We start from the raw sequence: 11,685 nt of genomic DNA on the forward strand, positions 1-11,685 counted from the left end.
GCGGCGGAGGGCGCGGTTGGCGTTTTCAATCGGGAGGGAGTCGCAGACTCTGAGCTCCAGATACGGGCGAGTCTTTAGCGACCCAGACTCAAACGGGAGAAGCGGGACTGTCTGGCTTCGGTCAGAGCGAGTGTAGCTTTCTCTCCGAGCTTTGCATAGGGTGCTGGGACTCAGAGGGGCAGAGCCCCTGGGGACAGGACTGAGAGCCGCCATAACTGCTCTCTCTGGCCCACCCTGTTGATCCTGTGCGCCCCGCCCTGCCCAAGCCCCGCACACAGGCATTTGCCGGATAGCCTCAGGCAAAGGCTAGATTAGCACCTCCCTAGAGGACAGAAGTTCTCTCACTGCTGACACAGCTGATTCTCATAGCCACTTGGCCTGGAGGTCAAACCCTCCCTGGAATTAGCTACAACAATCAAGATTTAACTATAAGACTGCGAACAAAGACCACTAGGGGGTGCACCAAGGAAGCATAACAAAATGCGGAGACAAAGAAACAGGACAAAATTGTCAATGGAAGATATAGAGTTCAGAACCACACTTTTAAGGTCTCTCAAGAACTGTTTAGAAGCCGCTGATAAACTTAATGAGATCTACAAGAAAACTAATAAGACCCTCGATCTTATATTGGGGAACCAACTAGAAATTAAGCATACACGGACTGAAATAACGAATATTATACAGACCCCTGACAGCAGACCAGAGGAGCGCAAGAATCAAGTCAATGATTTGAAATGCGAGGAAGCAAAAAACACCCAACCGGAAAAGCAAAATGAAAAAAGAATCCAAAATGCGAGCATAGTGTAAGGAGCCTCTGGGACAGCTTCAAGCGTACCAACATCAGAATTATAGGGGTGCCAGAAGATGAGAGAGAGCAAGATATTGAAAACCTATTTGAAGAAATAATGACAGAAAACTTCCCCCACCTGGTGAAAGAAATGGACTTACAGGTCCAAGAAGCGCGGAGAACCCCAAACAAAAGGAATCCAAAGAGGACCACACCAAGACACATCATAATTAAAATGCCAAGAGCAAAAGATAAAGAGAGAATCTTAAAAACAGCAAGAGAAAGAAACTCAGTTACCTACAAGGGAGTACCCATACGTCTGTCAGCTGATTTCGCAACAGAAACTTTGCAGGCCAGAAGGGAGTGGCAAGAAATATTCAAAGTGATGAATACCAAGAACCTACAACCAAGATTACTTTATCCAGCAAAGCTATCATTCAGAATTGAAGGTCAGATAAAAAGCTTCACAGATAAGGAAAAGCTAAAGGAGTTCATCACCACCAAACCAGTATTATATGAAATGCTGAAAGGTATCCTTTAAGAAGAGGAAGAGGAAGAAAAAGGTAAAGATACAAATTATGAACAACAAATATGCATCTATCAACAAGTGAACCTAAGAATCAAGTGAATAAATAATCTGATGAACAGAATGAACTGTTGATTATAATAGAATCAGGGACATAGAAAGGGAATGGACTGACTATTCCTGGGGGGGAAAGGGGTGTGGGAGATGCGGGAAGAGACTGGACAAAAATCGTGCACCTATGGATGAGGACAGTGGGTGGGGAGTGAGGGCGGAGGGTGGGGCGGGAACTGGGAGGAGGGGAGTTATGGGGGGAAAAAAAAGAGGAACAAATGTAATAATCTGAACAATAAAGATTTAATTTAAAAAAAAAAAAATAAAGAAGCCAAAAAAAAAAAAAAAGAAAAAAAAAAAAAAATATATATATTTTATTGATTTTTTACAGAGAGGAAGGGAGAGGGATAGAGAGTTAGAAACATCCATGAGAGAGAAACATCCATTAGCTGCCTCCTGCACACTCCCTACTGGGGATGTGTCCGCAACCAAGGTACGTGCCCTTGACCGGAATCAAACCTGGGACTTCTTCAGTCCACAGGCTGACGCTCTAGCCACTGAGCCAAACTGGTCAGGGCTAATTCTACTTTTTAAAATAGAATTACAATATGATTTGGGAGCCTCTTCTGGGTGTACATCCAAAAGAATTGAAACTAAGATCTCAATTGAAACTAAGATGGTGGGCTATTCGCACACCATGTCCATAGCAGCATTATTCACAATAGCCAAAGGGTGGAAACAACCCAAGTGCCACCAACAGATGAATGAATGGATACACAGCATGTGGTATATCCATACAACGAAATATTATGCAGCCTTAAAAAGGAGTGAGATTCGGACGCATGATACAATCCGGATGAACTTTAAAACATCGTACTAAATGAAATAAGCCAGACACCAGCGGGCAAGTATTGTGGATTCCACTTACATGAGGCTTAGAGTAGGTGATTTCAGAGAGATGGAAAATAGAATGGCAGTCACCAGGGGCTGGAGAGGGGAGGGCTGCGGAGCTATTGTTTAATAGGTTCAGCGTTTCTGTTTGGGATGATTAAAATGATCTGAAATGGTGATAGTTGCATGATACTGTAAATTTACTTAACATCACTGGGGTATAAAATTAAAAAGCGTTAACATGCTAAGTGTTATATTTTGTATATTTTGTACCCCCCCTTCTGCCCCCCCCACACAAAAGAGTGAGGGGCTTTTACTATTGTCTTTCTTGCTGCCAGCAGGACCCACCCAGCCTACTAGGGCAGGTAAAAAACACACCTGCCTGTGTTGAAAGAATCCCTTGCCCCCGTGAGCACCAAGATAGAGGTGACCAATCAGACCTCTGGCCCTGGAGCCAGTGACCATGCTGGCTGACTGGGGGCCTCAGTGAGACCAGCTGCTCTGCACCTGGATTCTGCCTGCTCTGGCTCCAGTGGCTTCTGCCCGGTTCCAGGAGCTCTGCGGTCCCCAGGCCTCCCGTGCCCATCAGCACCCCCACGACTGAGGTAGTCCCCCTCCCCGTGGGCACAGATGACAAACTTTTTACCAGCAAAGAGGAAGTGGCAGGGTGGTCTGCGGGGGGACTTGTCAACTGGTGGCTTGTCCCAGCCCTGTCTCTGGCCTCCACATGTCCCGGCTTTCAGCCTGCCCCAGGCCGCTGAGGTTTACACCAGGGTCTGCCGGGCAGCCCTGCAAACTGAGCCATGAAAACGGATTGGCTGTTGGCTCCTGGGAAGATTTTACACATCCCCCCAGGCGTTCACAGCCCACATCTTCTGCCCGCCACCACATGCTTCAGGAAGCGCATGAGCAGTAAATCAGATTAATCTCACGAAGGTCCCCGAACTTAATGGGGCACAGGCACTCCATCAAGAATGGCTACAAGGCGACGGACTTTTAAACGAACCTCGTTTTCCCACTGATTTTCATTCGAAAACCAGGAATGTGTTCTTCTGGAGAGAAATAATTGGCCGTTTAGACATGATTTTGGTTCCCAGCTTTATTGAGGTATAATTAACAAATAAAATTGTATATATTTAAAGTGCACAACGTGATGATTTGGTATAAATACACATTGTGAAATGATTACCACAATCAAGTTAATTAACATATCCATCACCTCAAATTGTTACTTTTTTTTTTTTGGTGGTGAGAACACTTAAGCCCTACCTTCTTAGCAAATTTCCAGTATACAATACAGTATTGTTAACGATAGCCACCATGCTGTATGTTAGGTCCCAGAGTGTATTCATTTTATATCTAAAAGTTTGTTGCCTTACCATGTATCTCTCTATTTCTCCCACTCCCAGCTCCCGGTAACCGCCAATCTGCTCTCCAGTTCAATGAGTTAGACTTTTTCTTTCTTTTTTTTTTAGATTCCACATATAAGTTATAGCATGCAGCATTTATCTCTCTCTGTCTGGCTTATTTCACTTAGCATAATGCTCTCCAGGTGCATCCACGTTGTTGCAAATGTCCTCCTTTTTAATGTCAGAATAACATTCCCTTATAAATATACTAGAGGCTCAGTGCACAAATTCATGCACAGGTGGGGTCCCTCAGGGTGGCCTGTGGGGATCAGGCCAAAACCCACAGTCCAACGCTCCTACCTGCCTGCAGCTCCTACCTGCCGCTCCCGCTCATCCCGGCCCCACTGCGCCTGCCTCGCGCCCAATCAGTCCCAATCCAGAGAGGCTTGTGCTGCCACCACAGTGCTTGCCAGCCATGAGCCCCGAGTCAGGTGCCCTCCGAGGGGAGTGGCCTGCAGGATCAGGCTGAAACTGGCTCTCCAACATCCCCCGAAGGGTCCCAGATTGTGAGAGGACACAGGCCAGGCCAAGGGACCCCACCAGTGCACGATCAGAGCCGGGGAGGGACTGCGGGAGGGCTCCAGGGCGTGTCCAGCCCATCTTGCTCAGTCTCAATCGGCTGGACCCCAGTAGCAAGCTAACCTACCAGTCGGGGCGTCTGCCCCATGGTGGTCAGTACACGTCATAGCGAGCAGTTGAACGGTCTTAGCATATCATTAGCCTATTACGCTTTGATTGGTTGAACAGTCGACCAGTCACTGGATGACCAGATGCTTAGCATATTAGGCTTTTATTATATAGGATATTATGTACTATAAATATATACCTGTCACATTTTCTTTATCCACTCACGTGTCCACAGACACTCAGGTGGACTCCACGTCTTGGCTACTATGACTAGGGCAACCACAGAGGGAGCAGATATCTCTTCGAGGTGCTGCTTTCACTTCCTTTGAGTACATCCCCAGCAGTAGGATTGCTGCATCCTATGGTAGTTCTGTTTTTAGTTTTTTGAGGAACCTCCTACTGTTTTCCATAATGGCCGTACCAATTTATATTTCTGCCAGTAGTGTACAGGGTTCCTTTTCTCCACATCCTTGAGACATTCATTCTTTGTTTTTTGTTGTTCTTGTTTTTTTTTTTTTTTTTTTTTTTTTTAATATAAGAGCCATTCTGATCATCCCTGTGGATCACCCCTGATGATTAGTGATGTTGAGCACCTTTTCATATATCTGATGGCCATTTGGATGTCTTCTTTGGAAAAAATGTCTATTCAGCGCCTTTGCCCATTTTAAAAATCAGATTACTGCCTTTTCCATCTATTGATTCCCAACCTATTTTTTCTTAGTTCTTCTGAGTACCATGTAATAAAAATAGCTCAGAAAGTCTTGACCTCCTTAAGACTTGCTTGGCCATTTATTCATCCATCACATATTTACACAACACTATCACACAACCGTCACCGACAGTATCATGGTGAGCAGAACAGGTGCCCTCCTTGCCGTCATGGAGGTCTTGTGGGAGAGTCATCCATTAGACACATAATCACACACCTGAATATACACAATAAAGAGAAAGGCAGGTCAGAAACCAGAGCATTTAACCAGGGGCATGTGACCCAGAGAAAACCCAACGGAGGGAATAAGGTAGGAGCTGGAGTCTGAAATGTTATTTATTCATCCGTTTACTCACTGGTTCTCTCAACAGGTATTTATGGTGTTGACTATGTTCCAGGCTCTGTTCTAGACTCTGGAGATGCAGTGATGAAAAAGCCAACCAAAGTCCCTGGCCACATGACGCTTCCCTCCCATCACAGGGAATGAATGAAGTTGGGGTCACTGAGAAGGGCAGGCAGAGGGAGAGCAGGAGCCCGGGGCCTGAGGCAGCAAGGACCATGGTGCCCTCAGGGGACAGCCATGTGCCATCGGCTGGAACCCAGAGCGGAATGGAGAGGCAGCGACAAATGAGGCTGGACTGGAAGGCAGGGGCCCAGACCAGAGCCTTGTGACTTAGGATGGCAAGAATGCGCTCACGACAACGCCTCTGTGCTAGCAGATCCATTCCCAAACGCAACCCATTGGTTTTACGCCCATCGATGAAGGTGGCGGCTGGGCTTGGCAAAGTGCTGAGTGCTTCGGATGTGATCTGGCGAACTGGGCTTTGCTTTCCTTCGTGCATGTGTGACTTACAGCAGCCTCCGCCCGCCAGCCACCACAAGATGGACTCACAGGACCCCTGCATCCCCAGAATTTTCTTTTCCTGGGTCATTCCTTTAAGATCTTTTACTTTTTTTCCTTTTAATAGATTTTTTTATTGATTTCAGAGAGGAAGGGAGAGGGAGAGAGAGGTAGAAACATCAATGATGAGCGAGAATCGGCTGTATCCTGCACGCCCCCTACTGGGGTTTGAGCCCACAACCCGGGCCTGTGGCCCGACTGGGAGTTGAACCAGGAGAGAACATCTTTTACTTGATTTAACAATGCCACTTCCTGCCCTGTGGCCGTGGGAAATGCAGGCAACCTCTCGGAGCCTCCGATTCTTTGCTGTTCTGTGGGGGATCATAATACTTCCGCGGTGGGGTTGTTGTGATGGCTCATTTGAATGAAATGGGAACATGGGTGTGAGATTGCCCAGCACAGCACCCGGAGCTCAGTAGATGGGCATCGCAACCGTTATGTCTGCTCATTTACCCCTTACTCATCGATTTGGAGTTCTGTTAAGTGAAATTCTTCTGTTAAGCAAGGGATGCCTGCTCTCAGATTACAGAAACTGCCAGTTTCCGGGGCAAGAGGTTATTCGCCAGCTTGCCTCTTGCCATGGTTCAGGACCGGCCAGGGGAGATGGCGGAGAGGGTCCCTTCTGAGCTTAGTGGAGTGAGACTTCATTCCGGAACAAAGGAGCAACAGTGATACAAACCCAAGCCTTTGTCTTCCCTCCGTCGTGGGGATCCGAAGTCATGTGTGCGCCTGGATGGGAGAGCAGGCCACGTGACCAAGGCAGGGCTTGAAAGCCGTGCCTCTGCATGCTGGCCTGCAAACCAAATAATTGCATGCAGACGTTCCTTTTGATCCCATCCTAATACCGATTTACAACTCTGCTTCCTTGTAACCCCAGAGAAAGCCCTAATCACGGTGCGCATACCGAAACGGAGCAGGCCGGCCTGGAGGAGGGTGTCTGTAGGTGTGGGTCCCTGCAGGGGCAGCGAGGGGAGGTTTTCTAACCTTTACTTCTCCTTCCCCAAATTAGTGTCTCCATGTGGCGAGGCGGGTATTTTCATCTGAGTGAGCAATGGAGGCAGAAGACCATTTTTTTTTTTTTTTGTGGTTTGCTCCAGGCCAGGCAGTGTTTCCATTCTGTTCTTTTATGATGATCATGATTACTTCATTACCTACCCCTGATGGGGTTTCTTTGGGTCCCGGTCTGTTTTTAATAAGAAGCAGACTAAAAACAAAGTTTCGGTTGTGTTTGAAATCTTCAGCTTTCCCTCCCCCTCCACCCCCCTGAAATAATAGGTTCAAGCATTTTATTTGTCTTCTGAGGTTCTGAGGTTGCCTCCTCAGTGCTCAGACCCAAGTCCTTCGGGGAGCAGGGAAGTGGCCCTTAGAAAGTCACTGTCAGATGCAGGTTCCCGGGCTCTGCTCCCATCTGCTGACTCCGAAGCTCCGAGGTGAGGCCCCAGAAGCTGCGCTTTGAGCAAACATCCTGGTGATCCTAGTGGCTATTGAAGCCCGAGAACAGGATCAAGGAGGGAAGGTCCATCAGCAATGCTTCCTTTTAACTGCCATGCAATTCAAATACCATAAGCTCATCGTTTTACAGTGTGCAATTCCGTGGTTTTCAGTACGGTCACGAGGTTGCGCAACCGTCACCGCTATCCAACTTCAGAGCATTTCTAACCTAAAAAGAAACCCCGAACCTATAACAGTGAGTCCCACTTTCTCCCTCTCCGACCCTCTGGCAGCCACTAATCGATTTTCTGTTTCTAGGCCTATTCTGGACATGTCACATGAATGATATCGTATCTTTTATGGCCTTTTGTGTCTGGCATCTGGCATAATGTTTTCAAAGTTTATATTGTAGTCTGTATCAGAGCTTCAATTTTTTTGTTGGGGTATAATATTCCATTATAAGGATCTATCTCATTTTGTTTGTCCATTAATTAGTTGATATCAATCAATATTTACTGGGTACCATTTTTGTGCATCACAGTCCGATGGGCTGCCCAGGGGCTGGAGATGAGTTCTCTAATAGTTCTGGGAATCAAGAAGAGGAGATGGAAAAGGCAGCCTCAGACACAAAGCAGAATGGATGGATGGATGGATGGATGGATGGATGGATAGGAGGCCACACACCCAGGAAAAGAAAGTTAACTTGGAGAGGCAGCATGGTGGTGGGTGGTGCTGCCCAAGTTCAGGGTCAGCAGTAACAGTCACTCAGCCGGGGGCGGGGACCTTGACTGCAAGTTGGGTCTGGGCCCTGGGGTCCCAGGGATGAATCAGACATGATCCACCCCACGGGACTCATAGACTATGAAGGAGGGAACACGTGGACCTAGATTGTGGCTTAATACAGCGCAGCTGTTGGGGGAGTGGGGGAGGGGAGGCCCTTTCAGCTCAGGGGTTGAGACAGACGAAGGGGAAGCCGTGTGGGAACTGAGCTTGGCGGCTTGGGTAGGACTCAAAAACGGTGATAGACAATGGGAGCAAGTTCTGAAAACAGTCAGGGACACAATGTCTGAGACAGGCTCAGGGACAGGGTTCCAGGACACCTGTTTGACTCGGTCAATTATTTCCAACCCTGGCTGCACACCAGAGTTACCCAGGGCTTAAACAACAACCACCAAAGCCTGGGCTCCGTCTGGAGAGATTCCGTTTTAATTAAATGGCTTTAGGGTGAGCCCAGGCGGTGGTATTTACTAAAGGCTCCCCAAGTGGTTCTAATGAGCAGCCAGAGTTAAGCAGCACTGACTCGGAGACTCAAGGTTCGCGGTGAGACCGTGGGACACCAGCCTGGCATGTGGCGCTGGGAGTGGACGGTAGGCAAGTTGACTGCATCATTTATTGCCCAAACTGGGACACGTTTTGCATGAGATGAGGTGCTGTTATTATTATTATTTTTTAAAAAATATTTTTATTGATTTCAAGAGGAAAGGGGAGGGAGAGAGGGATAGAAACATCAATGATGAGAGACAATCATGGATCGGCTGCCTCCTGCATGCCCCCTACTGGGGATGGAGCCTGAAACCTGGGCATGTGCCCTGACCGGGAATGGAACTGTGACCTGCTGGTTCATCGATGGACATTCAATCACTGAGCCACGCCGGCCGGGCGAGGAGGTGCCATATTCATGATGCCAGGGCAGCAGGCTGTCCCAGACAAACAGACCTTCACATGCAGGCTGTGGGATTTGAGCTGCACCTCCTCAGCCGTGGGAGCCAGGGAAGGTTCGGGAGCAGAACCCTGACACCTAATAAAACTGGTGCTTTAAGGAGAGGAAGGAAGCAGCAGGCTCGGATGGGCTGGCAGGGAGAGGCTGGAGGCAGGAAGGCAGAGGAGTCCGGGGAGGGCTGACCTGGGAACGTGAGAAGGCGGACACCGTGTGAGAACCTGTGTGAGAACCTCGCTCAGTCCCTCCGCTCACTTGTTAACTGAGAATCCAGGGAGCCTCCTGGGAGGGGCTTCAGGCAATGGCTTCCCCAGTTGTCCCCGCCCGGGGAGCTGCCACCCCTTGGGGAGCCCCAGCCCTCCACTGCTCCTCCTCCAGCTTCCGGAGGTGCTACTGTCCTTGCCTTTTCCCTCCCTTCTCCTGCCTCGCAGAGCTGGTCGGATGAGTTGTCCACCCGTCCACCCAGCCTGAGGCCAAACACTGGATGTTTGGCTTTGAGTGTGAGAATTTGGGCCCGGCTCTGTGCAGGGCCCTCTGCTTCCAGAAGCTGGGGGAGAGGGGCGGGTGGCACCAGCTCTTTGCCTTCCATGTCCTGACCCCCAGAGCAGAAAGTGCCGTCCCCAGAGCTGGAGTGGGAGAGGGAAGGTGCAGACCTCCTCGTCCCCCAACACTGGCTGTGCTTCCCAGTGGAAGGCAGAGGGGCGCCCCAATGCCAAACACGAGGCGCACAGCGGGGGTGGGCCAGTGGGCGGAGGAGAGGACGCTGGAGAGCAGAAGGGCCAGCTTTTCTCTTTTCTCAATCTGGGACAAACATATTTAACATTCTCTCAAAGAACATCCATCCATACATGCAGGCCAGCCCGCCTACCCTCAGCACTCAGGGAGGCCAAGGGGCCCTCGCTGCGTGGACTGGCCCTCCCCAGCTCCTGCCACGACCCCTGAGTTGACGAGATGTGTCGTTGGCCCAGGCAGTGGGGGTCGTCTCTGGCCTGGAAAGAAAACCCTCCTTCTCCTTGGACCCAAGGGGTGGTCACCACTGCACCTGGAGCCCCATAAGTAGTACTGTGGGGTCAGCTGTGGTTACCTGGCCTGGGGGGCTGGGGCCAGAGGGGAATTCCTGAGAAAACTGCAGTGTGATGAATTTTGGTGCTGGAGGCTGGTGCTCTCTCGAGAAGTGAAGGACCTCAATGTTTGCATCTGGAGAATGGGTGGACGGCAGCCTGGTAGGTCAGAACGTTTTTCTTTCTTTTTAATACACGGTGTTATCAGCTTCTTTTTCTAGACAACGGATGAGAACTGACTTTGTTCAGGGAAGCAGGCTATGGGATTTAAGGCCCCTCTTGGTCACCCACAGGCGAGGCTAATTCGCCTTGATTTCCCCTGGAAAGGAGGGAGCAGGCTCCTCTCAGTGCCTGCAGGGAGTTCTCTGGCTGGGGGCCGAGGGACATCCGGGGAGAAAGGGACGAGGACAGAGGCCCCTTCCTGTTGAAGTGGAAATTCCTCTGATGAAGATTGGGATGGAGTGCCCCAGCCAGAGAGGCCCCCAGCCCCCAGGGGATGGCACTGGGAAGAAGGGGGTCAGAGCTGGTGACCTGGCTTAGCCTCAGGACCTCGTTGGGGCTGGGCCCAGTGTGTGTGGGGGACAGGAGCCTCCCTGGAGGCAGCTGCCTCTGCCATGGTCACCCTTACCTTGAGAACATGGCTGAACTTGGACGTGTGAGATATCAGCTAACCTCGGAGCCTGACTCTGGGCGAGGGGCAGTCCCAGCGAGGCATGATCCCAGCAGGCTTTGCAAGGCCGTTTCCATAGCAATACCATGCGCTACGCCTCAGCTGTGGGAGCCGGGACCTCAGGGTGTTCAGTTCTCTCCAACTGCCATTTGCAATCAGAATGACTGCCCCAGGACCCAGGGCTCCCAGATTCCTTGGGGCAGAGGGGTTAGGTATGTAACAGTGGGTGTGGAGTGAGGCTTCCTGTTCCTATGAACATATGCCGCGCCAGCAATTACTGAATAAATAAGAGGGACTGAATTTGCGTCCCAAACTGGTAAAGTGTGTTTGCTTAGGAAAAAGTCCAGAAAGTTATACAACGCAAAATCATTAGTCATTGCCGCTAGCTGGTAAGATATCAGCCGGGACCCTTCGATTTTTCTTTTCATTTCTCTGTATTTCCCTGCAGTGAGAGCTATTAAAAACACTTTCACAGTGGCTCAAAAACTAATAATTATTTAGTGGTCCCGAGAAAAGGCTTTATTTAGTCTGCTCTTATCCGTTCCAGGAGGTGGGGAGCAATACAGTGTGGTTTTGGAAAGGTTTCTCTTCATCCCAGATGGTTCAAGTAGAAAGTCCAGTGCCTACTGGTGTGTGTTCAACTGTCTGGAAAAATCAATTAGAATGGACAGCAGACCTTGGCTTACAGTGATGGGGGAGACGGAGCCACGGTGTCTACTAGGGGATCAGGGAAAGAAGCTCCGAGGAGGGCCAGGCAGTGAGCTTGGCTCCCGTGTCTCTGAGGGCGGCCTGGGGCAGAGGGAGCCCAGGACCCGCTGATGTGCAGAAATTCCAAGGGACAAAGGTCAGGCAGGCCAGCTAAGCACATGGCAGCACATCCATGATTGGGATGTCTTCGGAAAGGC

The 11,685-nt window shown here is 49.7% G+C and overlaps 1 long non-coding RNA gene across 1 annotated transcript; it reads right to left on the bottom strand.

Moving 5' to 3' along the window:
• Positions 1-8,901: 8,901 nt before the first annotated feature.
• Positions 8,902-10,968, bottom strand: LOC118669501. The gene is made up of 3 exons (XR_004971989.1): positions 10,739-10,968; positions 10,134-10,327; positions 8,902-9,235 (listed from the first exon to the last, which is right to left on the bottom strand). It is a non-coding gene; the product is annotated as an uncharacterized LOC118669501 (long non-coding RNA).
• Between the last annotated feature and the right edge of the window lie 717 nt (positions 10,969-11,685).

This window comes from Myotis myotis, unplaced genomic scaffold (genome assembly GCF_014108235.1).
Source record: "Myotis myotis isolate mMyoMyo1 unplaced genomic scaffold, mMyoMyo1.p scaffold_m19_p_14, whole genome shotgun sequence".
Classification (NCBI taxonomy): domain Eukaryota; kingdom Metazoa; phylum Chordata; class Mammalia; order Chiroptera; family Vespertilionidae; genus Myotis; species Myotis myotis.